The sequence below is a fragment of the Talpa occidentalis genome, unplaced genomic scaffold, assembly GCF_014898055.3.
Source record: "Talpa occidentalis isolate TD23 unplaced genomic scaffold, MPIMG_talOcc4v2.1 talOcc4.17, whole genome shotgun sequence".
Taxonomy (NCBI): domain Eukaryota; kingdom Metazoa; phylum Chordata; class Mammalia; order Eulipotyphla; family Talpidae; genus Talpa; species Talpa occidentalis.
Window position 1 is genome coordinate 44,689,317 of NW_023601754.1, and position 25,189 is coordinate 44,714,505.

The 25,189-nt window shown below is 56.3% G+C and overlaps 1 protein-coding gene across 7 annotated transcripts in view; it reads right to left on the reverse strand.

Moving 5' to 3' along the window:
• PGLYRP1 (peptidoglycan recognition protein 1) overlaps window positions 1-25,189 on the reverse strand; it is a 50,057-nt gene that overhangs the window by 11,801 nt on the left and 13,067 nt on the right. For 3 of the 7 annotated variants that reach the window (XR_008552549.1, XR_008552551.1, XR_008552550.1), the window contains 4 exons: window positions 21,808-21,982; window positions 14,943-15,068; window positions 14,335-14,439; window positions 1,517-1,759 (listed from right to left, as the gene is read on the reverse strand). The gene's annotated coding sequence lies outside the window, so the exon portion shown is untranslated. Of the gene's footprint in view, window positions 1-1,516; window positions 1,760-11,741; window positions 13,848-14,334; window positions 14,440-14,942; window positions 15,069-21,807; window positions 21,983-25,189 lie in introns of those variants that run through there. The other 4 variants (XR_005126145.2, XR_005126144.2, XR_005126142.2 and 1 more) reach the window with 4 other exon arrangements.

Consider the following 25,189-nt stretch of genomic DNA (forward strand, 5'->3'; position numbering starts at 1 on the left):
TGCACCTGCCCCAGGAGTCAGAGCAGAGGCTTCTGCCCACAGATTCAGGCTGGGCTGGGGGGGGGGGGGGGGACAACGACACAGGCCCCTCCTCCCAGGGAGCCATGCATACCTGACATTCTTCTGACACTGGGAAGCCCCACCACATTCCTGTCTGTTCCTGAAAGGAGCTTCCTGAGGCCATGTGGAGACAACACCCAGGAGAAAGTTCCCCCCTCTGGTCACCTGGTGCTCAGGGGAAGCTGTGAGAGGGGAGCCAAGGAGCAGGTCTCCTGATTCACACCCCAGGAGCTCAGGGCTGCCTCCTGGCCTGGCCCATGGGACCCTCTCCCGGGTGTCTGTTCAAGTAGCTTCAAGTCCACGTTGCCCCCATCCTTGGCCTAAGGGCTGAGCCTGGGCTGGAGAGGAGCCCGCTGGGTGTGGGGACCCTGGGGCTGCTGCAGCCTCTGGAGGAACTGAAGCCTGTCCTTTGCAGGGTCCTGCTCTCCTGAGACTGGGGAGGAAAAATAAGAGGGGGGGGTTCCCCAGGTGCCCTGCTTCCAGGCCACCCCAGCATCCTTGTCCCATCCAGGACTAGGAACAGGTGTGTCCCAGGCAGCCCTGTCCCTGTCCTCCCGGGTCCCAGAGAGGCCAGACTCGACCCCACAGACACTGCCCTGAATCACAGCTCAGGCGGAAGGTGTAGAGGCGCCAGTTTGGAATTCTTCACAATGGGGAGCAGTGCCCTCTGTTGCCTCCCAGGGAGCCTGCCCAGCAGCAGACAGGTGACTGGTGACAGCAGACACTGCCAAGCGTGACATCATGATGCTCCCCAAGCTGAGGGGTGCAGCTTCAGGCCCTGAGAAGCAGGGGACTCTGTTGGCATCCTGGGGTGTAGGGCCTGGTAAGGGTGAGGTGGGCTGGTGGCAGGTTTGAACTGCCTTCTGCTGGGGTGGGGGTGGGGGGTGTGGGCTTCTCATAGGGCAGTGGGCTGAGTCAGGGGCTCCAGAGGCTTCAGGGCCACTCATGGAAACGCAGCCTCCCCCTCCCCAGGCGGAGGCACTGGGGCTGGGCCCGGTTTGGGGAACCCTTTGACAAAGTGCAGCATGAGACTCTACCTGGGGCCAGTGACCCCAGAGCCTACTCCCTGTGAGTCAGGGCTGCACGGTGCTGGCTTTCTGCCCTGGCCACCAATCTTCTCCCCTTTTTACCAGGTTCTGACTCAACAGTCCACTCAGGCCCCCAGGTCCTGGATCCAGCAAGGACCCAGCATTCCCCCTGCAGAGGCCACGCCCTGCCCTGCAGGGAAACTGCTCCTCCTTGCAGCTGGCTAGCATCCTGGCCCACCTCACCTGTTTCTGCAGAGCCCGGGGACTTGGTGCTGGTGCCGGCTCTACCTTGTGCTCCGCAGGAAGCACTGGGGGCCTAGGATGTGAGAGCTGAACCCGTTTTTGGGAGACATGACTGAGCAGTTCAGGGACAGCTCTCAGGAAAGAGGGATGGCCCCGGGCTGCAGCCTTTCCCCGGTGTGTCTCACCTGTGCAGGCAACTCACTGGGAAGGCAGATGTGGCATCATCATGGCCCACACTCCGTCTGAAGTCAGGTCGACAGCCCGCGTAAGGTGAGCTGCCTGCAGTGTGGCTGCTTCTCTTTCCTCATCGCTGCCTTTGCTCCCAGGGACAGCGTAACGCCCAGCCCCATGGCACACGGGCAGGCAGTGGAGTTTCACACCTTTGAGGAAGCCGCCGGGTCGCCCATGGGGTGCAGTGGATGAGCCTCCTGGGACAAAGAACGTATGCTCAGGTGAGAGCAGCTCCTGTTTCCATCATGCACACGGACAAGGAGAGGGTCCTGTGCCCATGAAGCCCCTGGGCTGCCTGCAGGTGGGCAGTGCTGAGGCAGGGCAGGGAAGTGGTGCTGGGCAGGAGGTGTAGTTCCCCTGCAGGGGAGAGCAGACACTTGCCCCAGAGCCTCCTCCCTGGTCTCAGCCTCCTGTGTCAGCGCCCCGTGCGCCCTCCTCATGGCAGACAGGCTCTGGCGCCTCTACACTCCACGCTCACCTCTCCCATCCTGCTTAGAATCCCTTCCTGACCAGAATCCTCACCAGGCCCACAGGGCGCCCTCCCTGCCCTTTCCTCCCCCACACCCGCTCTGGGCTGAGTTCGCCAAAACAGTCCAGGTTCTGCTCACTCCCCATGTCACACATCAGATGTCCCCTCCTCCAGGCAGCCTTCCCTGATGCCCTGGCGCCTCCTGGCAGCCCTCATCACTCTGTGTCATCACTGGGTGGTCTGTGCCCCTCACAGGACAGGACACAGAGGCCACGTTCAGGCACTAAGTCCCCTCGTGTCCCTGCATCGATGAGCACAGGACTGGCAATACCAGGTGCTGAGGAAACACTGCATGAGTGAGTAAGTCAAGTTTTGAAAGATGAATTAATGAAGATGATGAAGGTCTGAGGCCGTGTGGGGGTGGGAGGAGCGCCGTCTGCAGGAGGCCTCTGCTCTGCCGTGGTTCTCTGGGGTGGGCGTCTGGACTCCATCTCTCTGTCCCAGCAGCTCCTGTCCCCTCTGGCTGCTGCCCTGTGGCCCCAGTGGCCGCTCTCCCTGGGCAAGGTCAGGGGCCTGCTCTGGAGGACCCTCCTCCCACGGCCCCGCCTCTGCCCCCCCAGGCCTCACTCAGGCCCTGCCGGGGCCTCGCAGGACACCAGGACACAGAGCGCTGGGCCGGGAAGGCTGTGCGGAAGGGCTGGGCTCCTTGACTGAGGATTGAGCGAATGGCCCGAGGCAGGCACTAGCAAACAGGGATGACATCACCGTGGGCTGATATGGTCTCCTAGAGGTGGAAAGGAAGCCAGGTAATAACACCCTGTCAGGCGCCCCAGGGGCACAGGCACCCTCACCCTGGGATGCCGCGTGGCTCCTCAGGAGACCCCTCCTCTCCCGGCACCCCGCAGTCCAGCGGGGAGCAGTCAGCCTGAGCAGAGCGTGCCAGCCCCCGGCCTGTCCTCCAGCCTACAGCTTCCGGCCTCCTCGACGGCCTCCTCGATAGTCTGCTCGTGCCGCGGACGTTTCTCAGGAGAACATCAGTCATGGAACAGTGTCATGATGCCATGGGCCACGCCTGCCTCCTGGCAGGTCCTGCTGCTCCCCTGCTCCGCGCACCTTCTCCCTGCCTCCCTCTGACCTGAGCGGGAGGGACTCGGCCGCCTCCTGTCCTGGGCACCAGCGCCTGTGTGGTGCCGGATGGACTCGCCGTGTGTCCCGGACTCGCAGCCACTGGCAGGAAGACAGGGAAGTCCTGGTGTCCTGGTGGCATTTCTGGGGAGCCTGGCAGGCTCTGTGTGCCTCCAGGTTCAGCTGAGGTCCTGACCCGTGAGCAGAGGACCCGCTACTGCCACGGCCTCTGTCACACCCGTGCGGAGCTGGTTTGAAAAGCCGCAGCCACGCCCTGGCCCTGGGAGTGTGGGGTCGGGGGGGGTGACCAGCCCCTCGGAGGGTGTGAGGGACAAGCAGCTGTGAAGAAGGCAGTATCGATCTTGGAGAGCAAGGTGGTGCGGTGTCTGCCTGGGCCCTCTTTGCTACACGGATTTATCGCCCGGCAGGAGAGCAGGGCTGGGGCGGGGAGAGGGCACCCTCCTGTCCCAGCTGCTGAGGGACCTGAGGTAGGACCCACAGAGGACAACTCGTGTCTACCTGCCTGAGATCCAGGACCAGCCCTCTCCCTGGGCCCGCAGGAGGGGAGAGGACAGCGACAGACCTACTCGGATGACCAGCTCGTGTCCAAGATAAAAAGACTTGCTGAATCTACCCCCACAGACTGAACGGACGACGCTAGCCCTGCAGTCCTGACTCTGGGATGAGGCTCCAGTGTAAGGGGGGCAGAACTCCATGTCCTGTGGCAACCACAACCCCAGCCCCCAGGAAACCTCCACCTCCAGCCCATCCCCTTCCACTCCTGCCCTCATCTCCACCCTAGCAAAGTCCCACCCACATCCCCCAAGTCAGGTTCACTTGCCCTGTTAGGAGGGTTACTCAACGCCACCGGCTTTGACGCAATCTGGAGGAACATTCCAGAGATCAGCGATCCTCCTAGTGCCACTGAATGGCGCTGCTGACAGTGGTTAAACTGCAATTTCAGCTTATATGTATTTTGCAACATGCATCCCATGAAAAAAAGAAAAGTTAACAACATTTGAATTGGGGTGGGGTCAGGTCAGGGAGCAGGAGGAACTGTCCCCACATCTGGTGCTGACCCAGCCATTGCTCTCATTGTTTCTGGGGCTGGAATGACACTCCCCTAAGGAACTTCACTCTGTGAGGTAGTTCTGATTCCCTCATGTATGAAGTGGAAATAAATCTGAAACCATTGATCTAGCAGGTCCCTGATACACCCTGCTCCTTCTCATTGAATATTAAAGCCCACAGCTGGGCCTGATTCCCAGGGTTCTTGCCTCAAGAAGTCACAAGGGGCTGTGGTGAGTGCTCAGCAGAAGCCCGAGAGGCACTCAGGGTAGGGTGGGGCGATGACCTCAGCTTTGGACTCTGGGGATGTTGTTTGGTGATTTTACATTGAGAGCTGGAGAGTGACTAGAACAGGTAAAGAGAGTGGAGAGAGGTTCAGGTGAGACCCTCATGCATGAACTGGAACACAGGGTGGTGGTGGGTGAGTGGGTGCAGCACTGAGATGGAGGCATAGAAATGGGGGTGAGGGTGTTGAGGCCTGCAGCTGGAGGACAGGGGAGAAGAGCCTTAAGAGACACTTTGGGCCATGATAAGGAGCTGTACTAAGTCCAGGGTGGGGAGTGTCAGGAAGGGGGCAGGACACACAGCACCCTCCCCACCCCCTCAGGCCTAGCCTGCCAGCGCAGGCTGGGAACCTGCAGGTGACTTTTCCCAGCAACAAGAAGATCCACACAACAGTTTTAGGGTGCCCGAGTATGGAGGCTGCAGTGATGTCTGATCCAGACACATCAGTGTGGTGCTGTTCTGGGCCTCATTTCTGGAAACTGTCCAGGCCCTGCCTCTCTGGTCCCTATAGGACCGAGAGGTTTCTAATTCACTGGTTTTTCTTCCTTCCTTCCTTCTTTCTGATTTATTTATTTATTTATACAAGCACTGGGTACAGTCAGAAGCGTGAGAGGGTGAGAGAATTCACCAGAGCCAGAGCGGGGAGCAGAACAGGCAGACTGACGAAGTACACTGCTGAGGGGAGCAGTGGGCGCGGCGGGAGAGGTCTGCGCGCCATGTGGGACCCTCACCCAGCGGCTGGAGATCGAACCAGCGCTGCAGAGGTTGCGGGCATCTTCGCAACCCAGTGCTCAACTGCTGCGCCACTGGGGAGGCCCCTCTTTTTTTTTTTTAAAGATTTATTTATGCATATAAGAGCTGGGGTACAGGCCAGAGATGTGGTGGGGGGGTGAGAGGATTCACCAGAGACAGAGTGGGGAACAAAACAGACAGATTGACTGAAGTACATTGCTGAGGGGAGCAGCGGGCGTGACAGGAGAGGTCTGCTGCGCCATGTGGGTTGATCCCTGGCAAGGCCGGGGATCAAACTTGTGCTGCTGCAGAGGCTGCGGATTGCTTCATAGTGCAGTGCTTAACACCTTGTGCCACCAGGGAGGCCCACTAATTCACCATTTTCTATGCAAGTTCAACCAGGGCAGGCATCAGGCCTGAGCACCCATTCTTTGGCCACCAGAAGACCCTTTGCGGGGAGCAGAAGTCTGTTCCTGGAGTTCCCATGACGTGCTTGTACAGAGGAGTGACACAGCAGCCTCCTCAGCAGAGAGGAGGGGCCTTCTGACTCAGGGGAACCCCGTGCATACCTGACATTCTCCTGCATATGTAAAATTCCACCACATTCCTGCCTGCCCAGGGGAGGGTTCCCCCAAAGTCAGATGGAAATAACACCCAGGTGTTGCCAGAAGAGACATTCTTTTCTATTTATTCCTGCACCAAAGGGAAGCCAATGGGGAAGCTGGTGAGAGCAGGAAAAGTCCAGGTTGCAGTTCCAGGAGCCAGCAGCACCTGCCTTGCCCAGTAGCGCCAGGACTTCTGACCCAGGTCCCAGTCAGGAGTGTGTAAGCAGTACCAGCCTTTCCGTCTGGAGGCCCCAGGATGGGGTCCAGGAGTCCGGGGTTCTGTGCCAGGTTTTGCCAAAGACCTTAGAAACTCGGATCAGTGTCCTGTTGTTTCCGGCAGCAGGATGGGATCAGGCTCTCATAGTCACTCTCAAGAACGCCAGAACCTTCTGTACCTCAAGTAGAGGCTGAGTCCAGTGACTAATGAAGCTTTAGCCGGGACCAGCCCTGGTCCTACCATTTGGATCTGGGCTTCTGGTCAGAGCATGGAGTCCTCCCCAGACTGTGAGGACCCACCCTGGACACAAAGGCTGGGGGGTTTCTGAGGAAGCTGGTGGTAGGACTGGATGAGAAAGTGTCCAAGGCTTTTTGGCCCCCTGAGAGGGACCACAGCAAGACTCCAAGCCAGGCCCTCTGACCCCAAAGCCACAGTGCTGCTGAGTTACTGGCTCTGAAGCCTCAGGACCTGCAACCAACAAACCTCAGGACCTGCAGCCTCCTGAAGCCTGGAGGTGTCCGGCCCGGGGGCCTGGCCCAGCTCTGAGACAGGAGCTCCAGGACCAGAGTCCCATGATCGTGAGTGGCAACAACGCCAGGCTGCCACAGAGACCTGCTTCTTCCCTCACCCTGGATGCTGTCCAGGCCCCTGTACCCCAGATTTTTGGGGAGTCTGGCAGAGGCACCCAGACCTGCTCCTGCCCTGCCTGGGGGCCATGCCAGGAAGTGAGTGGAATCCAGGCTTCAGCAGGAGCCACAGCCTGGAGGGCAAGCCAGGGCAGCTTGTCAGTAGCTCTGGGGAAGGAAAAACCCGCCCTCACGAGCCACAAATAATTTTATTGACTAATTAGCTGCGACTCCCTGGGGGAAAATAGACATTACATCATCACTGGTTTCTGACAACCTCAAGAAAGTTTGTAAAATGCACGTGTCGAGCCTCCCCGGTGGCGCAGCGGTTGAGCGTTGGGCTGCGAAGTTGCCCGCATCCTCTGCAGTGCAGGCTAGATCCCCGGCCACCGGGTGAGGGTCCCACATGGCGCGCAGACCTCTGCTGCCGCCCGCTGCTCCCCTCAGCAGTGTACTTCGGTCCTTCTGCCTGCTCTGCTCCCTGCTCTGACTCTGGTGATCTCACCCTCCCACGCTCCTGACTGTACCCAGTGCTTGTATAAATAAATAATAAATCTTTAAAAAAAGAAAGAAAAAAAATGCACATGTCAATAATTTCCTGTTTTTCTCTATTTAAAAAAATGGACTACTAAATTGTTGCCATCCCAGCAATGCTGTACCTGCAACAGCAGAAGAGGGAATGAGAAAATGGAGGGATGGGGCTGCAGGAAGGGTGCTGTCCCCTGCCTGCAGAGAGGTGACATGACGGACTCTGGTTGCTGTACATGTGCTTCTGCTGTGGCGGGACATTCCCTGAGCTCCTGCCTCGTGTCTCAGCTCTCCTGTCCATCTTTCTCGGAGGACAGACCTCCGGGCTGGCCCACACACAGGCCTGAACACTTCCATCCGCTGCTTAGGGCCTGGCTAGAGCCCAGAGCACTGAAGATGAGTCCCGAGTCCTTCTGGAGACCCACAAAGGACTCGTAATGCTCCCTCCAGCCCCTTCTCCCTGCCTGCCCGCCACCTCTCTGGGCCTAGCCTTTCTGAAACTCCCCAGCTCTGGTGCATCTTTGAACCCTTAACTCAAAAAAACCCCTCTTCCAGGAAGTCCTTCCTGATCTTCCATCAGGGTAGGTTCCTCCTATGTCCCAATTCCCAGGTGCTCCCATGGCCTCTGGGCTTCCCCAAATCACACCTGTCCTTTTGGGGTCCTCCAGTTGTGAGGACAGTCTGTGTCCTGTGATGGCACAGGACCCGGCACAGAGTCAGAGCAGAGTCCTCAGCAGGTCAGTACTGGGCTGGCCTCTCAGGTTGTCCTCAGGGACATAGTTTCAGGTCCTTCCCTGTGTCATCTGTGACACCAATAGACAATGGACTGAGTTCAGTGACAGTAAAGAGGAAAGTCACCTCCCAGGATCACCAACAACGGTCCAGAGGAGTTTGGTAGGGACGCAGCAGCTCCACTGGCTGCATGCCCAGGGGGGCAGAGCCTAGAACGAGACCTCTGTGTTTGCTCCCCAGCCTCGTCCCTGCAGAGGAGGGAGTGTGGTCAGGGCAGAGGGAGAACCATCACCGTTGGGTGGCCCAAGGGGGTGGCTGGGGATGCTGGAAGCTCATGGAGTCTGGGCGCTTCTCCAAGTCTCATCTAGTGTGCATTTCACGAGGCCCCGAGTCCAGGCCTGGGCTCCCAGTGGAGGGGAGTGAAGGTAGCCACTGCTGGGGGCCCCCTTGGGAAGGAGAGACAGCAGGGACTTCCCAACTGCAGGGAAGGGTTGGAGGGGTCATCAGGGCCTGTCCTCACCGCGTGGTACCCTGAGAGCTGGGTATCTGCACAAGCTGGGAGAGGTGCCTCCCAGTGCTCACTGCACGGGGTGACCTGGACCCACAGACCCCAACCTCAGGGTGTCCCCCAGGAAAGTGTGGGACTTTCTTCATATCCTGACCCCCAAATAGCCATGCTGGGGGAAATATCTCCCTCTGACCTTGAAACTTAGGGATCCAGGCCTATGACATCTACAGAAGGTGGTAGAGTTTCTCCCACAGAATATCCCACAGTCAACACCGACAGAGGCATCAGCCATAGCTACCCCCTCCCTCCGTGTGTCCGTCTGTGTATCTCTCCACCCACCCTCCCACCCCCTCCCTTTCCCTCATGAACTGCAAGAAAATTCCCTCATCAACTTCTGAAGGACTGTTCTGCAGCCCCTCATCCGTCCTTGACAGTGTCGGGCCGCCTGAGCTGCTGACTGGAACGTAGCACCCGTGCACACAGCCATCGCGAGGGATGGGAGGGGACAGCGCCTTGGGGAGCATGAGTCCAGGTCCTCCAGGGCCTCCCGGCCTTAGGACCCCCGCGTTCCCCAGCATCCTCTGACTTGGCTGCCCTCTCCCCAGCCTCTTAGGCTGGAGGTCCCATGTGTGTGCCCCGAGTCTCTGTCACGTGAATGCGCTGAGCTGTGGTGCAGGGAGCAGTGGCCATGTTCCGGCCCCCAGCTGGGAGCTGACGGGACCCCTGAAGACCCTTAGGGTGGGGGGGGGGAAGTGGACTCCCCCTGGGAGAGTGAGGGTGCTCAAGGAGCACCCAGTGGCACCCGGTGTGCTCAGGAGGCTGTGGAGCTGGGGTGAGGGGAGGCCCGTGTCGGCTGCCCCAGCATGGAAGTCGGGAGGCAGAGGGAGAAACACGTGAGTGCAGCAGCACGTAAGTCTCCAGCCAGCTCGCCCAGGCCGGCGTGTCTCTGCAGGCCGGCGATGGGAGGGGAAAACGAAATGACAGGAGGGTGACTCACTGCTCTCCAGGATAAAAGCACCTGCTGGAAGCCACCAGCCCGGACACCACTGCGGCCAGACCAGAGCGATGAGTGCCCACCGCTGCATCCTGGGTAAGGAAGATCCCCCAGCCCCGGTCTCGGAAGGCCCGTTCCCCATCTCACCCACCACCCCAACCCTAATTCAGCCTAGTCCTCCTCTCCAGCCCGCGCCATTCCCACAACTGTGGCCCCATGCCCTGGCCCCCGCAGCCCCAAGGTCAGCCCATCGATATGCCCTTGCAGGTCCAAACCCGCGTCCAAGTCAGATCCAGGGTCCCCCCAAGCCAGTCTCCTAACAGGAGCGTCAGACACACGCAGGCCAGCGCCAGCTCACCCCTCACGGCCTACACACCAGGCCTCCTGCTGTCACCTCCCCCAGAAAAAGCCACATTCCCCAGAACCCAAACTCCCTTCTTCCGAGTCTTGTCCACACCCCCTCACCTTCCACAGGCCCGTAATCCCAAGACACCTGTCTACAGGTGACCGATCTTCCCTGGAGGGTCCTTACCTTGTCCTGAGCTTCAGCCAGGACAGAGACCCCCTCAGCGTCCCCTGTTCCAGGCTGAGCTCCCTGCGGGGCTCCGGGGCCACCCTTCAGCTGTCAGCCTCCCTCACACCTCTCCTCTTCCACAGCCGTGTCAGCCATTGTCTGCGTCCTCGTGCCCCTCTATTCACAGGGAGCCCCAGGTGAGCGCGGGAGGGACACACAGGGGCAGGGGTGAAAGGGGCGTCCAGGCGCCCCAGGCTGTCCGTGCCCGCCCTGCGGCCTGGCCACAACGCTGTCTCTTGCAGTGACCCCCACGGACGCCCCTCTGCTGCTGTGCCAGCCTCATGAGCGCTGCGGGGACAAGTTCTACGATCCCCGGACGCATTGCTGCTACTTAGGGGCGCTGGTGTCGCTGGGCAGGACCCAGAGGTGCGGCAACTGCACCTTCAGGGTCTGCTTTGAGGAGTGCTGCCCCGGGGCGCTCGCGCGCCCAGAGACTTTTGTGGTGAAGGTGAGAGGCCAGAAGTGCACTGTGGCCCCGACCCCAGACGACAGGCTCTGTCACAGGTGAGGGCTGGCCTCCAGGCGCAGGGCGGGGTGCGGGGAGCACAGCCCAGGAAGCAGGGAGGGTGGCGAGGCGGGTGGGGGGTGGGGTGGGGTGAGGTGATGTCTGCTCTCCTGCCCGCCTGCCGCCATTTCTCCTGCCTCTCCCTCCTTCTCGCCCTAGTTCTCTCCTTCCGCTCTTGCTTCTCTCTCAGCCCCTTTGCCGTCCCTTCGAGTCTCCTTCCACCACCCCCGCCCATGCCTGTCCGTCCCTGCACAGCTTGCCCAGTCTTTCCCTCTGTCTCCCTCTCCAGTGTCAGCTGACGGAGGACCAGGGGACCAGGGGGCCGCCAGACCTGGAGGAGCTGCAGAGAGGGGTGTCTTCAATCCAGGCTGTGGGTGGGGGTTCAGGGGAGGAGACAACTGTCCTTCCTCCTCTTTCACCCTCGGCCTGAGCCTGTCCTACGTCAGGGGGCCTGTCTGCTCCTACGCTTCCAAACGCTGTTGCAGACGACTTGCTGCTGGGGTGCCCAGGGGCCTGACCCCTCACAAGCATCCCATCGCCAGCATCCTTCTGCACCTGCCACTGACTGGCACTGGGACCTCTCTGAGAGGTTTCTGAACACATTTCAGAATATTCTCTGTGATCTCCTGTATCTCGGGGGCCTCCCTGGTAGCCTAGGGGTTAAGTCTCAGCTCCATCACCACTACTGTCAAAGTTCAATCCCTGACCAGGGAGCTGACCCACGTGGCACAGCAGACCTCTCCTGTCTCCCCACTGCTCCCCTCAGCAGTGTATTTCAGTGGATCTGCCTGTTCTGCTCCCCACTCTGTCTCTGATGAAGCCTCTCATCTCCTGCACCTCTGGCCTGTACCCCAGTTCTTCTATCAAAAATAAATAAAATCTTTAAAAAAATAAAAACTGTATCTCAATCACAAGTCTTGGGGTTCCTGGGGGTTCTGAATTGTGGTGTGGGACAGGGAGGAGATGGGGACCCACAGAGGAGGGGCTTCAACATGGCCTGAGCCCAGACCTCTTTCCTGAGACAGGGAGGTGGCGTGGGGTGGAGCACCTGTGGGCGGGCTTCAGGGCCGGGGTGGGGCAGGCTGGGCACACAGTGTGAGGCTGGCAGAGCCTTGGCCTTAGAGACAGGCCCACCCTCCCGCAAACCAAGGTCCTTGCAGCCTGGCCCTGCCTTCCCGGCCCCCACACCACATTTCAACCCCCACCTCTCTTCGGGCCCCTCCAAGCCCGGGCTGGGCTCACCCTCGTCCCCACCAGACAGCAAACAGTGGTGTGTGGGTGGCAAGGCAGTGGGGGGAATCTCACTAAGACGAATGTTCTAGCTCCTAAAGTATTCTCCTCAAGGATGAATGAGTCAGCTTATGGGATTCTGAAAACTGACAGATCCGGCCTCAGTCACAGAAAGAGGCCACAGTTCACACTCCAGGGGGCCCAGGCCCTCCTGAACCCCAGTCAGCTCTGAGATGAGATGGCGGCTGATATCAGGAAGGTGGACGTCACCCACAGGCCATCTCAGTTTAGGTGGGGGTGGGGGGCGACCCCCACCATACCTGCATTTCCCACGGGTTGGAGCAGAAAGTGGGGGAAGCAGGGATGTGCTGGTCTGAGGACTTCTCGGGAGATCCCTGCTCAGTGCCCGAAGCCCCTCCCTATTCTGTTCAAGTTTGACATAATAGTTTAATAATAAAATTAAAACACAGAATTGAATTTTCATAGTTTTAAAAGGGGACAAGTGAATTTATCACAATCCCTGGCTCCAGGAAGGGATAGGGGGGCGGGCAGGGTGAAGAGGTAATTCCAAGTTATTCCTCCTTAGCCCCTGCTCCCCAGAAATAGAATATGGGCGTTTACAGTCAACATTCAAAGACTATCACAGACTGGGCCTCCCTGGTGGTGCAAGGGGTTAAGACGCAACCTATGAACCTAGCCATAGCCATTGCAGCGCGAGTTCGATCCCCGGCCAGGGAGCTGACCCACATGAAGCAGCAGACCTCTCCTGTCTCCCCGCTGCTCCTCTCATCAACGTGTTTCAGTCAATCTGCCTGTTCTGCTCCCCACGTTGTCTCTGGTGAAACCTCTTACCCCCCACACCTCTGGCCTGTACCCCAGCTCTTGTATGCATAAATAAATAAATCTTTAAAAAAAAAAAAAAAAAGACTATCACAGACTAAGGGTGGAGGCAACGAAGTGCCTGATAGGGGACTGGACCACGAAGATGCGGCCTGTCTGCGCCACGGATGACAGGGCCTGGGGAACCAGTGGCCTGGGGCATGACGTGGCCTGGGGAACGACCTCAGGAAGTATAGCAAAATGAAGGAGCTGCGGGGACAAGGTGTGGTTGCGCAAGACAAATATGAGATGTTACCAAGCAGCCTGTTTAACAAAGCAGAATGCTCTCATAATGGGAATGAGGCTCCTGAAGTTAAAGGGTGGTGGGTGGAGGGAGGGAGGGAGAGGGAGAGAGAGAGAGAGATGCCAGCATGGGCCTCCCGGTGGCACAGGGTGATGTCCAGTCCTGGATCTCAGGCAGGTGGATGCAAGTTGTCCTCTGTGGGTCCTACCTCAGGTCCCTCAGCAGCTGGGACAGGAGGGTGCCCTCTCCCCCTCCAAGAGCCCCGCTCTCCCGCCCGGCAATAAACCCCTGCAGCAAAGAAGATGCACAGGCAGGCACCGCACCACCTTGCTCTCCCACATCAACACCGAAACCCAGTGCCAGGGGTCCCGGCCAGTGTCCTGCCTTCTCCAAGGCTGCTTGTCCCTCACACCCTCCAAGGGGCTGGTCACCCCCTCTGACCCCACACTCGGGAGAGGGCGTGACTGCTTTCCAAACCAGCTCCGCGTGGGTGTGACAGAGGCCATGTCAGTGGAGGGTCCTCTGCTCACGGGTCAGGACCTCAGCTGAACCTGGAGGCACACAGAGCCTGCCAGGCTCCCCAGAAATGCCACCAGGACACCAGGACTTCCCTGTCTTCCGCCAGTGGCCGCGAGTCCAGGACACACGGCGAGTCCATCCGGCACCACACAGGCGCTGGTGCCCAGGACGGGAGGCAGCCGAGTCCCTCCCGCTCAGGTCAGAGGGAGGCAGGGAGAAGGTGCGCGGAGCAGGGGAGCAGCAGGACCTGCCAGGAGGCAGGCGTGGCCCATGGCATCATGACACTGTTCCGTGACTGATGTTCTTTTGAGAAACGTCCGCGGCACAAGCAGGCTGTCGAGGAGGCCGGAAGCTGTCGGCGGGAGGACAGGCCGGGGGCTGGCACGCTCTGCTCAGGCTGACTGCTCCCCGCTGGACTGCAGGGTGCCAGGAGAGGAGGCATCTCCTGAGGAGCCACGCAGCATCCCAGGGTGAGGGCGCTTGAGCCCCTGGGGCGCCTGACAGGGTGTTATTACCTGGCTTCCTTTCCACCTCTAGGAGACCATATCAGCCCACGGTGATGTCATCCCTGTTTGCTAGTGCCTGCCTCGGGCCATTCGCTCAATCCCCAATCGGGGAGCTCCAGCCCTGCGCACCCATCTGTCCTGGTGTCCTGCGAGGCCCCGGCAGGGCCTGAGTGAGGCCTGGGGGGGCAGAGGCGGGGCCGTGGGAGGAGGGTCCTCCAGAGCAGGCCCCTGACCTTGCCCAGGGAGAGCGGCCACTGGGGCCACAGGGCAGCAGCCAGAGGGGACAGGAGCTGCTGGGACAGAGAGATGGAGTCCAGACGCCCACCCGGCAGAGCAGAGGCCTCCTGCAGACGGCGCTCCTCCCACCCCCACACGGCCTCAGCCCTTCACCATCTTCATTAATTCATCTTTCAAAACTTGACTTACTCACTCACGCAGTGTTTCCTCAGCTCCTGGTATCGCCAGTCCTGTGCTCATCGATGCAGGGACACGAGGGGACTTAGTGCCTGAACGTGGCCTCTGTGTTCTGTCCTGTGAGGGGCACAGACCACCCAGTGATGACACAGAGTGATGAGGGTTGCCAGGAGGCGCCAGGGCATCAGGGAAGGCTGCCTGGAGGAGGGGACATCTGATGTGTGACATGGGGAGTGAGCAGAACCTGGACTGTTTTGGCGAACTCAGCCCAGAGCGGGTGTAGGGGAGGAAAGGGCAGGGAGGGCGCCCTGTGGGCCTGGTGAGGATTCTGGTCAGGAAGGGATTCTAAGCAGGATGGGAGAGGTGAGCGTGGAGTGTAGAGGCGCCAGAGCCTGTCTGCCATGAGGAGGGCGCACGGGGCGCTGACACAGGAGGCTGAGACCAGGGAGGAGGCTCTGGGGCAAGTGTCTGCTCTCCCCTGCAGGGGAGCTACACCTCCTGCCCAGCACCACTTCCCTGCCCTGCCTCAGCACTGCCCACCTGCAGGCAGCCCAGGGGCTTCACGGGCACAGGACCCTCTCCTTGTCCGTGTGCATGATGGAAACAGGAGCTGCTCTCACCTGAGCATACGTTCTTTGTCCCAGGAGGCTCATCCACTGCACCCCATGGGCGACCCGGTGGCTTCCTCAAAGGTGTGAAACTCCACTGCCTGCCCGTGTGCCATGGGGCTGGGCGTTACGCTGTCCCTGGGAGTAAAGGCAGCGATGAGGAAAGAGAAGCAGCCACACTGCAGGCAGCTCACCTTACGCGGGCTGTCGACCTGACTTCAGACGGAGTGTGGGCCATGATGATGCCATATCTGCCTTCCCAGTGAGTCACCTGCACAGGTGAGACAAATCTGTGCAGGTGACACACACCTCTTTCCTGAGAGCTGTCCCTGAGCCGCCCAGTCACGTCTTCCAAAACCAGGGGTTCAGCTCTCACATTCTAGGCCCCCGGTGCTTCCTGTGGAGCACAAAGCAGAGCTGGCACCAAGTCCCCGAGCTCTGCAGAAACAGTTGAGGTTGGCTGGGCACCCAGCCAGCTGCAAGGAGGAACAGTTTTCCTGCAGGACAGGGTGTGGCCTCTGCCAGGGGAATGGCTGGGTCCTTGCTGGGGCCTGGAGTCAGGCCTGTGTGGACTGTTGAGTCAGGATCTGGTGAAAATGGGAGGAGACTTGTGGCCAGGGCAGAAAGCCAGCACCGTGCAGCCCTGACTCACAGGGAGGAGGCTCTGGGGTCACTGGCCCCAGGTGGGAGTCTCACGCTGCACTTTGTCAAAGGGTTCCCCAGACCGGGCCTGGCCCCAGCGTCTCTGCCTGGGGAAGGGGAGGCTGCGTTTCCATGGGCAGCCCTGAAGCCTCTGGAGCCACTGACTCAGCCCACTGCATTGTGAGCAGCCCACAACCCCCCTAGCAGAAGGCGGTTCAAACCTGCCACCAGCCCACCTCACCCTGACCAGGCCCTACACCCCAGGATGCCAGCAGAGTCCCCTGCTTCCCATGGCCTGAAGCTGCGCCCCTCAGTTTGGGGACCATCGTGATGTCATGCTCGAAAGTGTCGGCTGTCACCTGTCACACTGCTGGGCAGGCTCCCGGGGATGCAGTAGAGGGCACTGCTCCCCCTTGTGAAGAAACCCCAACTGGCAGCCTCTGCACCCCCCAGCCTGAGTTGTGATTCAGGGTGGTGTCTGTGGGGTGGAGTCTGCCCTCTCTGGGACCCAGGAGGACAGGGACAGGGCTGCCTGGGACACACCTGCCCCTAGTCTTGCCCATGGCCAATGATGCGGGGGTGGCCCAGAAGCAAAGCACCTGGGAAGTCCCCCTCTTTTTTAAGATTTATTTATACAAGAACTAGGAAGGGTCAGAGGATTCACCAGAGACAGAGTGGGGAGCAGAACAGGCAGACGGACTGAAAGCACTGCTGAGGGGAGCAGCGGGCGAGGCAGGAGAGGTCTGTCATGCCATGAGGGTATCTCCCTGGCCGGCTGGGAATCAAACCCGCGCTGCAGAGGCTTCAGACTGCTTCACAGCGCTGCGCTCAATGCACTGTGCCACCGGGGAGGCCCAAAGCCCCCCTCTTGTTTTCCTGCCACAGTCTCAGGAGAGAAGGATCCTGCAAGGGATAGGCTGCAGATCCCCCAGAGGCAGCAGTGGCCCCAGTGCCCCCAGGGCCAAACGGGCCCCTCCCCAGCCCAGGCTCAGCCCTCAGGCCAAGGAAGGGGGCAAGGACTTGAGGCTGCTTTAACAGACACCTGGGAGAGGGTGCCATGGGCCAGGCCAGGAAGAGGCCCTGAGCTCCTGGGTGTGAATTGGGAGACCTGCTCCTTAGCTCCCCTCTCACAGCTTCCCCTGAGCACCAAGTGACCAGAGGGGGGAACTTTCTCCTGGGTGTTATTTCCACGTGGCCTCATGGAACCCCTTTCAGGAACAGACAGCAGTGTGGTGGGGCTTCCCGTGTTAGATTTATGTCAGGTATGCACAGCTCCCTGGGAGGAGGGGCCAGTCCCCCCCCACACCCCCTCCCACTGTCAGAGCCCAGCCTGAATCTGTGGGCAGAAGCCAGAAGCCTGGCTCCTGCAGCAGGTGCATCCCTGAGCCTCAGTAGCAGGAAGAACCGCAGGGAAAAGAAATCACCCCAACCTCTTTCAGTAGAGGATCCCCAGCCAGCGCTGGAGGCCACCACAGAAGGGCGGGTCCACCTGCACCCAGAGCTGCCCTGCACCCTCACCTCTGCACTGGGAATGAAGGTTCCTGCCACTCCGCAGTACAAATGGAATCTATCCAGGGTACCCCACAGACAAGGACCCCAAACCAGGAGTTATCTTGACTGAGTTTACTGGAGAATTCCCAGTTAGATCCTGGAGACAGGTGCCAACAGCATGTGGAGGTGGAGCGGACCGGGTGGCCCTTAGTGTGTGTGTGTGTGTGTGTGTGTGTGTGTGTGTGTGTGTGTGTGTGTGTGTGAGAGAGAGAGAGAGAGAGAGAGAATGGCTGTCAGGATGACTCTCAGTGGTTGAGGGGACCCTGCAGTAGGCGCAGCCAACAGCATTAGTCTGCGCTTATCACCCCAAGGGGCACTGGTGACAAGGGAAACCCAGGTCCTTCAGGCCTCTGTGAGTCGCTGATGCCGCCTTCCACACCAGGGCAGCAGCCAGGCAGCCCCTCCCACCAAGACCTCTGAGGCCCCTACCTGCCCCAGCCTAGACATCAACCCAGTCTCCTCCACTTGGCCATTCTCACCAGGAAGAGGCTCCTCCAACTGGCTTTGGAAACTGGAGCCCAAAGTGTCCAGAGCAGAGGGGGGATCCAGGCCAATCTCCATGCTCTTAGAGGCTGAGAAGCAGTGAGAAGGGTCGGCCAGCGGCCCAGGTGGCTGCCAGCCTTGGTTTCAGAACAGTAGACGCTGGCGCTGGTGGGGGATGAAAGGGTGAGTTCCGTGGGGACAGGGCCCAGGGGAAGATGTGTGTTCAGTGATGTGAGCAAGCTGGGGTCCCCACATCCGAGGCGGGCAGTGGCCGGGGAAGCAGGGGCTGCAGCTCCCTAGGACCCCACTGCCGGGCTGAGGTCAGATGCAGGCCTGTGGAGAGACTGCCGCTCCCAGGACACGCTGGCCCTTCTGGCAACAGAATGCATGGCTACGGGATGTGCGTGCGTGCGTTGGTGCGGGTAGGGGTGTGTGTACTGGGGCTACAATCAGCAAGTCCCACAGACACGGAAGTTTTCGATTACCACGTGTTCTGTCTTCCTGCTGCCCTTGGAGTTGGCTTCTAGTTACTGGGGCTGCCTCCTCTGAGATGGTTGGGGGGGATGGCGCTGAGTGGTGTTCAAGGGCCAGCAAGTGGGGCTTCACACCTGCCTGCCCACCAGCTGTGCCTGCTTCCTCCAATCAGGCTCCAGGCACCCCACCCCCAAACCTTCCCAAGTGCCCATCTAGTCCCCAGCCCTCTGGGTGTGTGTGTTTGTGTGTGTGTCTTCCTAGTCTCCTCAACCTGCAATTGGCTGTGGAAATTGGGGCCCAAAGGGTCCGAATCACAGGGTGAATCAAGCATGGCTGGTGTCCTTTTGGGTGAAGCCCATGGATGTCAACCAGAAACTCCCAACGCAAGCCAGAGCAACGCGAGTTCCTTCTTTACCGGCAGCATCGTTTGGCCTCATGGTTAAGGAGATGGAGCGAGAGGAATAGTCATTGGATGTTGTGGGAAAGCAAATGTGTACAACCAGTTTGAAGACAGTTCAGAATTTCTTCTCAAAGCGAACAAGGTGTTACCATCCTCACTCTCATTATTCTCTTTGGTATTTAAAACAATGGATTATATAAATTATTTCTACTCTAAGATTGGCACGCTGATATTTTGCCAGCTTTATTTGCACTTACCAACATTTACAAATAACCAGTAGGTAACCAGTATGAAGGAGCCAATGTTTGATGGTACTTTTCATCAATGAAATGCTATTTCTCAAAATTTAGAAAGTATGGGGCCTCCCTGGTGGCACAGGGGTTAAGTCTCAGTATATGAAGCTGTCTGCAGCCTCTGCAGCATGAGTTCCATCCCCGGCCAGGGAGCTGACCCATATGGCACAGCAGACCTCTCCTGTCTCCCTGCTGTTACCCTCAGCAGCGTATTTCAGTAGATGCATCCGTTCTGCTCCCCACTCGATCTCTGGTGAATCCTCTCACCCCCCATACCTCTGGCCTATACCCCAGTTCTTGTATGCATAAATAAATAAAAACTTTGCAAAAAAAAGAGGTAAAGGTGAGCATTAAATGATATATGTAACAAATATATGTATATGTGTATTCTTTGCAAACATATATTCCTTGTATGTGTGTGCAGATATACTCTTGGCATACTTTGTAACTGATTGTGTCACTTAAAGTCATTTTAATTAATTGGTGGTATTAAGATATAAAATCAAGAACTAAAACTATCCAGCCAATGTGATATTTATCTGTATATCTTTTTTTCTTTCTGTTTTTTAAAGATTTATTTATGCCAGAGCTGGGGTGTAGGACAGAGGTGCGGGGGTGGGCGGGGAGTGGGAGGATTCACCAGAGACAGAGTGGGGAGCAGAACAGATGCATCTACTGAAATCCACTGCTGAGGGGAGCAGCAGGCGAGACAGGAGAGGTCTGCTGCGCCATGTGGGTCAGCTCCCTGGCCGGGGATGTGCTGCAGAGGCTGAAGACAGCTTCACAGTGCTGAGCCCTAACCCCTTGTACCACCAGGGAGGCCCTTGTGTGTCCTTATTTCTTTACAATGTGACACATGTACACAAAACATTCATATACCTTTGTGTACATCATCACATCCATATTAATTGCTGCCACTAGGGGGAGCATCAGGCTCAGGTTAGGGCTTGGCTGCTGCTTAGCTTTATTTTATTTTATTTTATTTTTAAAGATTTATTTATTTATTTATACAAGCACTGACTGGGTACAGTCAGAAGCACGGGAGGGTGAGAGAATTCACCAGAGCCAGAGCGGGGAGCAGAGCAGGCAGAAGGACCGAAGTACACTGCTGAGGGGAGCAGCAGGCGGCAGTCTGCCTGCCATGTGGGACCCTCGCCGCCTGGCGGCTGGGGATAGAACTGGCGCTGCAGAGGCTGTGAGCAGCTTCGCCGCCCAGCGCTCAATCACTGTGCCACAAAGTGAGGCCCTGCTGCTTAGCTTTAAATGGACCCTTAGTTCTCTCATGTTTTGGTCTCAGAACTCCTTTATACTCCTCAGAATTATTGAGGACCCCGAAGGAGTTTGCCCATGTGGTTAAATACAATAGGATTTATTGTTAAGCCAGTTCTCTGAAGGAAAAAGAACGCTGTGATATAGAGTTTCTGGGTGTAAATACTCCTGCCAGGGTTCATTTCAAAGCCACTGAAAGCGTAAGGGCTGACTCATGTGATGCCGAAAATTTAACAGTTGGGTCTCCCAGATCAGTAAGGCTGGCACCCACATACCACTGGATCGTTCCTATTCAGGAGCGATGTGCACCAAGAAAATGTTACAAGGTTTATTTAGGTATTTAGGGGCCTCCTTGGTGGTGCAAGGGGTTAAGACGCAACCTGCGTGGCTGTCCAGTGCCACTGCAGCAGGAGTTCAATCCCTGGCCAGAGAGCTATCCACATGGTGCAGCAGACCTTGTCTGTCTCACCCGCTGCTCCCCTCAGCATTGTATTTCAGTCAGTCTGCCTGTTCTGTTCCCCACTCTGTCTCTGGTGAATCCTCTCACCCGCCACACCTCTGGCCTGTACTCCAGTTCTTGTATGCATAAATAAATAAATCTTTTAAAAAAAGGTTTATTTATCCAATTAAAAATATGGTAACAAGGAGCCTCCCTGGTGGCCTGGGGGTTAAGTCTCAGGCTATGCTATGGAGTTCGATCCTGGTCAGGGAGCAGACCCACATGGTGCAGCAGACCTCTCCTGTCTCCCCACTGCTCCCCCGGCCGTGTGTTGCTGCATGGGCAACACCACACTGATAATGGAGGTGTGGAGCAGGCTGCATGATGCAGGACGCTGCTGAACAAGCAAGATCCTGGCCTTTTCATTGATAGAATAATCATACAACATTATTACGTGGGGCAGGAGGACAAGGAGGAAAAGATGGATGAAATTAAAGAAGGTGCTTATGTCATCTAAGGCTTAGGGGGACATGAGTCTGCTGACCAGATAATTCTTAGCTGCTTGATGACCAAGTGTTGTTATTAATACCAGACCCCAGACCTCTAGCCATGGTTCCAATCTTATCAATAAGGCATTCCACTGACCAGCTTCTGGGGTCCCTTGTCATACATCGGTCCTCGGTCCCCAGGACATTCCCGGTCATACCTCGTGATGCATAGCTTTCCCAGAGTGTCAAACTTTCTGCTCTGGGTTGATATGAAAGGTACCTTGTAAAGTTTGACTTTCACTGATTGGCCGGGAAGTTCTAGCCTTGCATAGGAACACAGAACTGCAGGTAACAAAGAATGGTGGCCTAACAGGCTGTTTAAGTCTAGCAGACCCACAGTGTATTTCAGTGGATCCCCCTGTTCTGCTCCCCACTCAGTCTCTGGTGAATCCTCTCACCCCTCTGCACCTCTGGCTTACACCCCAGTTCTTCTAAGTCAAAAAAAAAATCTTATCAGTAACATCCATTCTATATTAATATCAGAGCAAAGACAGCCTCATATAGCACATGGCCTCTGCAAAACTTCCATTTCCACTGGGTGAAGAGTCAGACGAGTAGCATCTTAGTTTGACTATGATAACAGTTTTGACCTTGTGTTTTCCATAAAAGGCCCTTAGAGATTCCCAGGGGTCCCCAGACCACACTCTGGTAACCATTAACTAAAATGTTCAGTTCTCATCTCCATTCAATCCAGTATCCCCTTTTCTAAAAAAAGAAAAAGGTCTCCTAATATTCCTTTTATGGTCATGAAATGAAATTCACACACAGTGTAACTTACCTATACAAAGGATCCCTCATCACAAGCACTGCGATACCAATCCCAACTATGGGGAGGAAACAAAAGGAAAACGCCACTCTTCTCTGGTCCTGGCAGCTGTATGCGTGGAAGACTCGAGAAGCGTCTGGATCTCAGCGTATATGATGTAACAGCCCAGCTGGGTTCAAGACGGTTTCTGGAAGCAAACAGATGACACGTTTCTGTAATGAAACGTGAGCTGGTCACATCAAAATGGGAGAAATACAGATGATCAAAAACAGCCTGCGTCAGGTCAGCTTTTGCCACCCAGTAAATCAGTCAACAACCTCTCCCTTTCACAGCTATTTGGATCTTGCCAGTGTGCGTGGTTGTGGCCAGCCCATAACTCCTTATCAATAAGATACCTTCCACAGGGCAGCGCTCACCGGCCCAGAGTCAGAAGCTCCCGGGCTGGATGAATTAGAAGTTTAGATTTAAGAGGCACAAGACAATGTTTCCTCACGTGTCTATTTTCCTTTGCGTTTGACATTTTGAAAGAGAACTAAATAAGAACTTGCGCACGTCTAAGTAGATTTTGAGAGATGCCAACACAGAAGGACCAGCCACTTTTGTGTGGGGTTCAACACCACGAGGAATGATGACTCTGAGCACTCTCAGTACCAACTTCAGTACCAACTTCTGCCTGAAACTGGTTAAGACCTTACTCTCTCTCAAGTGTATTTGCTTTCCTGGAAACTCGAATCTATTAAAAAGGTGCATAATTCTTGCTCTTTACATCTAAATAGAGAACAGCTTCAGCCCAGCCAATGATCATTAGCAGATTTTTAAAAAATATTTATTTATTTATACATACAAGAGCTGGGGTACAGGCCAGAGATGGGGGCAGGGGGAAGGGGGTGAGAGGATCCACCAGAGACAGAGGGGGGAACAGAACAGGCAGACTGACCAAAGTACACTGCTGAGGGGAGCAGCAGGGCAAGTCAGGAGAGGTCTGCTATGCCATGTGGGTTGCTCCCTGGCCTATGGAACTCTTGCTGCAGAGGCTGTGGATTGCTTTATAGTGCGGTGCTTAACCCTTGCGCCACCGGGGAGGCCCGATTATGAGCAGATTCTTCCTGTGCACATGGGAAACCTACTCCTGGTCCTGGCCACCCACTGCCTGCAGCCAGACTGATTGCCTTGGGGTTCAGGTGGCTGGGAGGGGCTTCCTAGGCTCCCAGAGTCAAGCAAAAGATTGTCATGCAGGGGGTGTGAACAGTAAGGATGGAGGAGGTCACTGTCCTGGGCAGTCACCTGTACCATTTACATATACATTACCATCTGTGGCAGTGACATGGTGAGACCTTTACTGCATGTGACCAGAGACACAAGAATGAGTTTTCATGTTTTCTAGATGACGATCCTCTTATTTACAGAACCCAGATAAGTCCCCACATCACCATCTGTGTGTGTACCAGCACCATCAGCCTGCTGATATCTCACTAACATGAAGCACACCTAAGGCTAAGACACAGACCTCCACACCATGGTATATGCTGACATGTGTATTTGTGAAAATCTAGATATGCTGATACAGACTTGTGTAAATATGGCAGCCTGGACTTGACATCTGTGGGTGTGACACTGACATGCACACATGAACACCCGAGGACAGGTGGGAACTCCTATCTGAGCCTTATCTGTCTAGCCTCCACCCTAGATGTCCTTGGCCAGCCGGGGCAGTTCTGTGTCCCCTCCATCAGGCAGAGAATAGAGGCATTGTAAATGTTTGAATGATTGAGGAAATGAATGACAAGCAATATTACAAATACACCAGGTGTTGGGTACTGTGCTAAGCCCTCACATGCCTGTCTAATTAGACATATAGGATAGTGTCTAGGGCAATAGAACCATTATGATTACAAGTGGACAGGTGAGGAAAACTATCGTCAACACTAGTGGGCTTTGGGGGGCCTCGCTGGTGGCGTAGAGGTTAAGTCTGAGCACTGTCACTGCTACAGCCGAGTCTGATTCCTGGCCAGGGAGCTGACCCATATGGTGCAGCAGACCTCTCCTGTCTCCCCGCTGCTCCCCTCAGCAGTGTATTTCAGTCGATCTGCTTGTTCTGTTCCCCACTCTGTCTCTGGTGAATCCTCTCACTGCCCTCCCCCATCTCTGGCCTACACCCCAGCTCTTGTACGCATAAATAAGTAAAATAAATCTTTAAAAATGTAACAAATTAATTACAGTTCCCTCACCTCAACAAGAAAAAAATCACAACACATCTCCATTCCCTGTGTTACATCTCTCCATAGCGCACATCACAATCTAATGTGTTATATAATGAACCTATGTTTCTGGTGCACAGTCTTTCTGCCCGACTGGCGTGTAAGTTCCCTGAGGACAGGTCAGAGATCTGCACTTGGCTTGTTCACTATTGTTTCCCCAGTGACTACAACAGTACCTGGCATGTGTTTGTCACTCTGTTGGATAACTTGAATGAATGAACAAACGAAGGAATAGAGTAAGGAGAGTGTACTGTTGAATAAATAGATCCAGGGGAGAAGGAAAAAAGGGTGAGATGGGAAAACAACCCAATTCACCTTGAAAATATAATGGGCCTTGGGCCTCCCCTGGTGGCGCAGTGGTTGAGTGCTGGGTTGCAAAGCTGCCCACAGCCTCTGCAGCACTGGTTTGATCCCCGACCGCTGGTGAGGGTCCCACATGGCACGCAGACCTCTCCTGCTGTGCTCACTGCTCCCCTCAGCAGTGTATTTCCTCCGTCTGCCTGTTCTGTTCCTCTGGCTCTGGTGAATTCTCGCACTCTCCCACGCTTCTGACTGTAACCAGTGCTTGTATAAATAAATAAATAAATCTGTAAAAAAATTTAAAAAAATATAATGGGGCCTCACTGGTGGTGCACTATGAAGCTATCAGCACTGTGAAGCAGTCTGCAAGTCCCTGCAGCATGAGTTCGATCCCCCGCCCGCCAAGAAGCAACTCACATGGTGCAGCAGACCTCTCCTGTCTCACCCGCTGCTCCCCTCAGCAGTGTGTTTCTGTGGATCCGCCTGTTTTGCTCCCCACTCTGTCTCTGATGAGTCCTCTCACCCCCCACACCTCTGGCCTGTACCCCAGCTCTTGTATGCATAATAAACCTTTTTTAAAAAAAAGACAATATGAAGGCTTCATTTTGCCTAAGACAAAACATTCTTGAAGGAAAAAACTCATCCTAACAACAACAATAATTAATGGCCAAACAATGTTCTTCTTTCCTCACTATTTCTTGTCTTCCAACATTTCACTGTATTTTCAAACATACAGAAAAACTGAACATGTCACAGTGAACATACACCCTATCGCCTAAATGCTACCGTTCACATGTTGCGCTGTTAACTTTCTCTCATTTCTGTCCTGTTGGCTA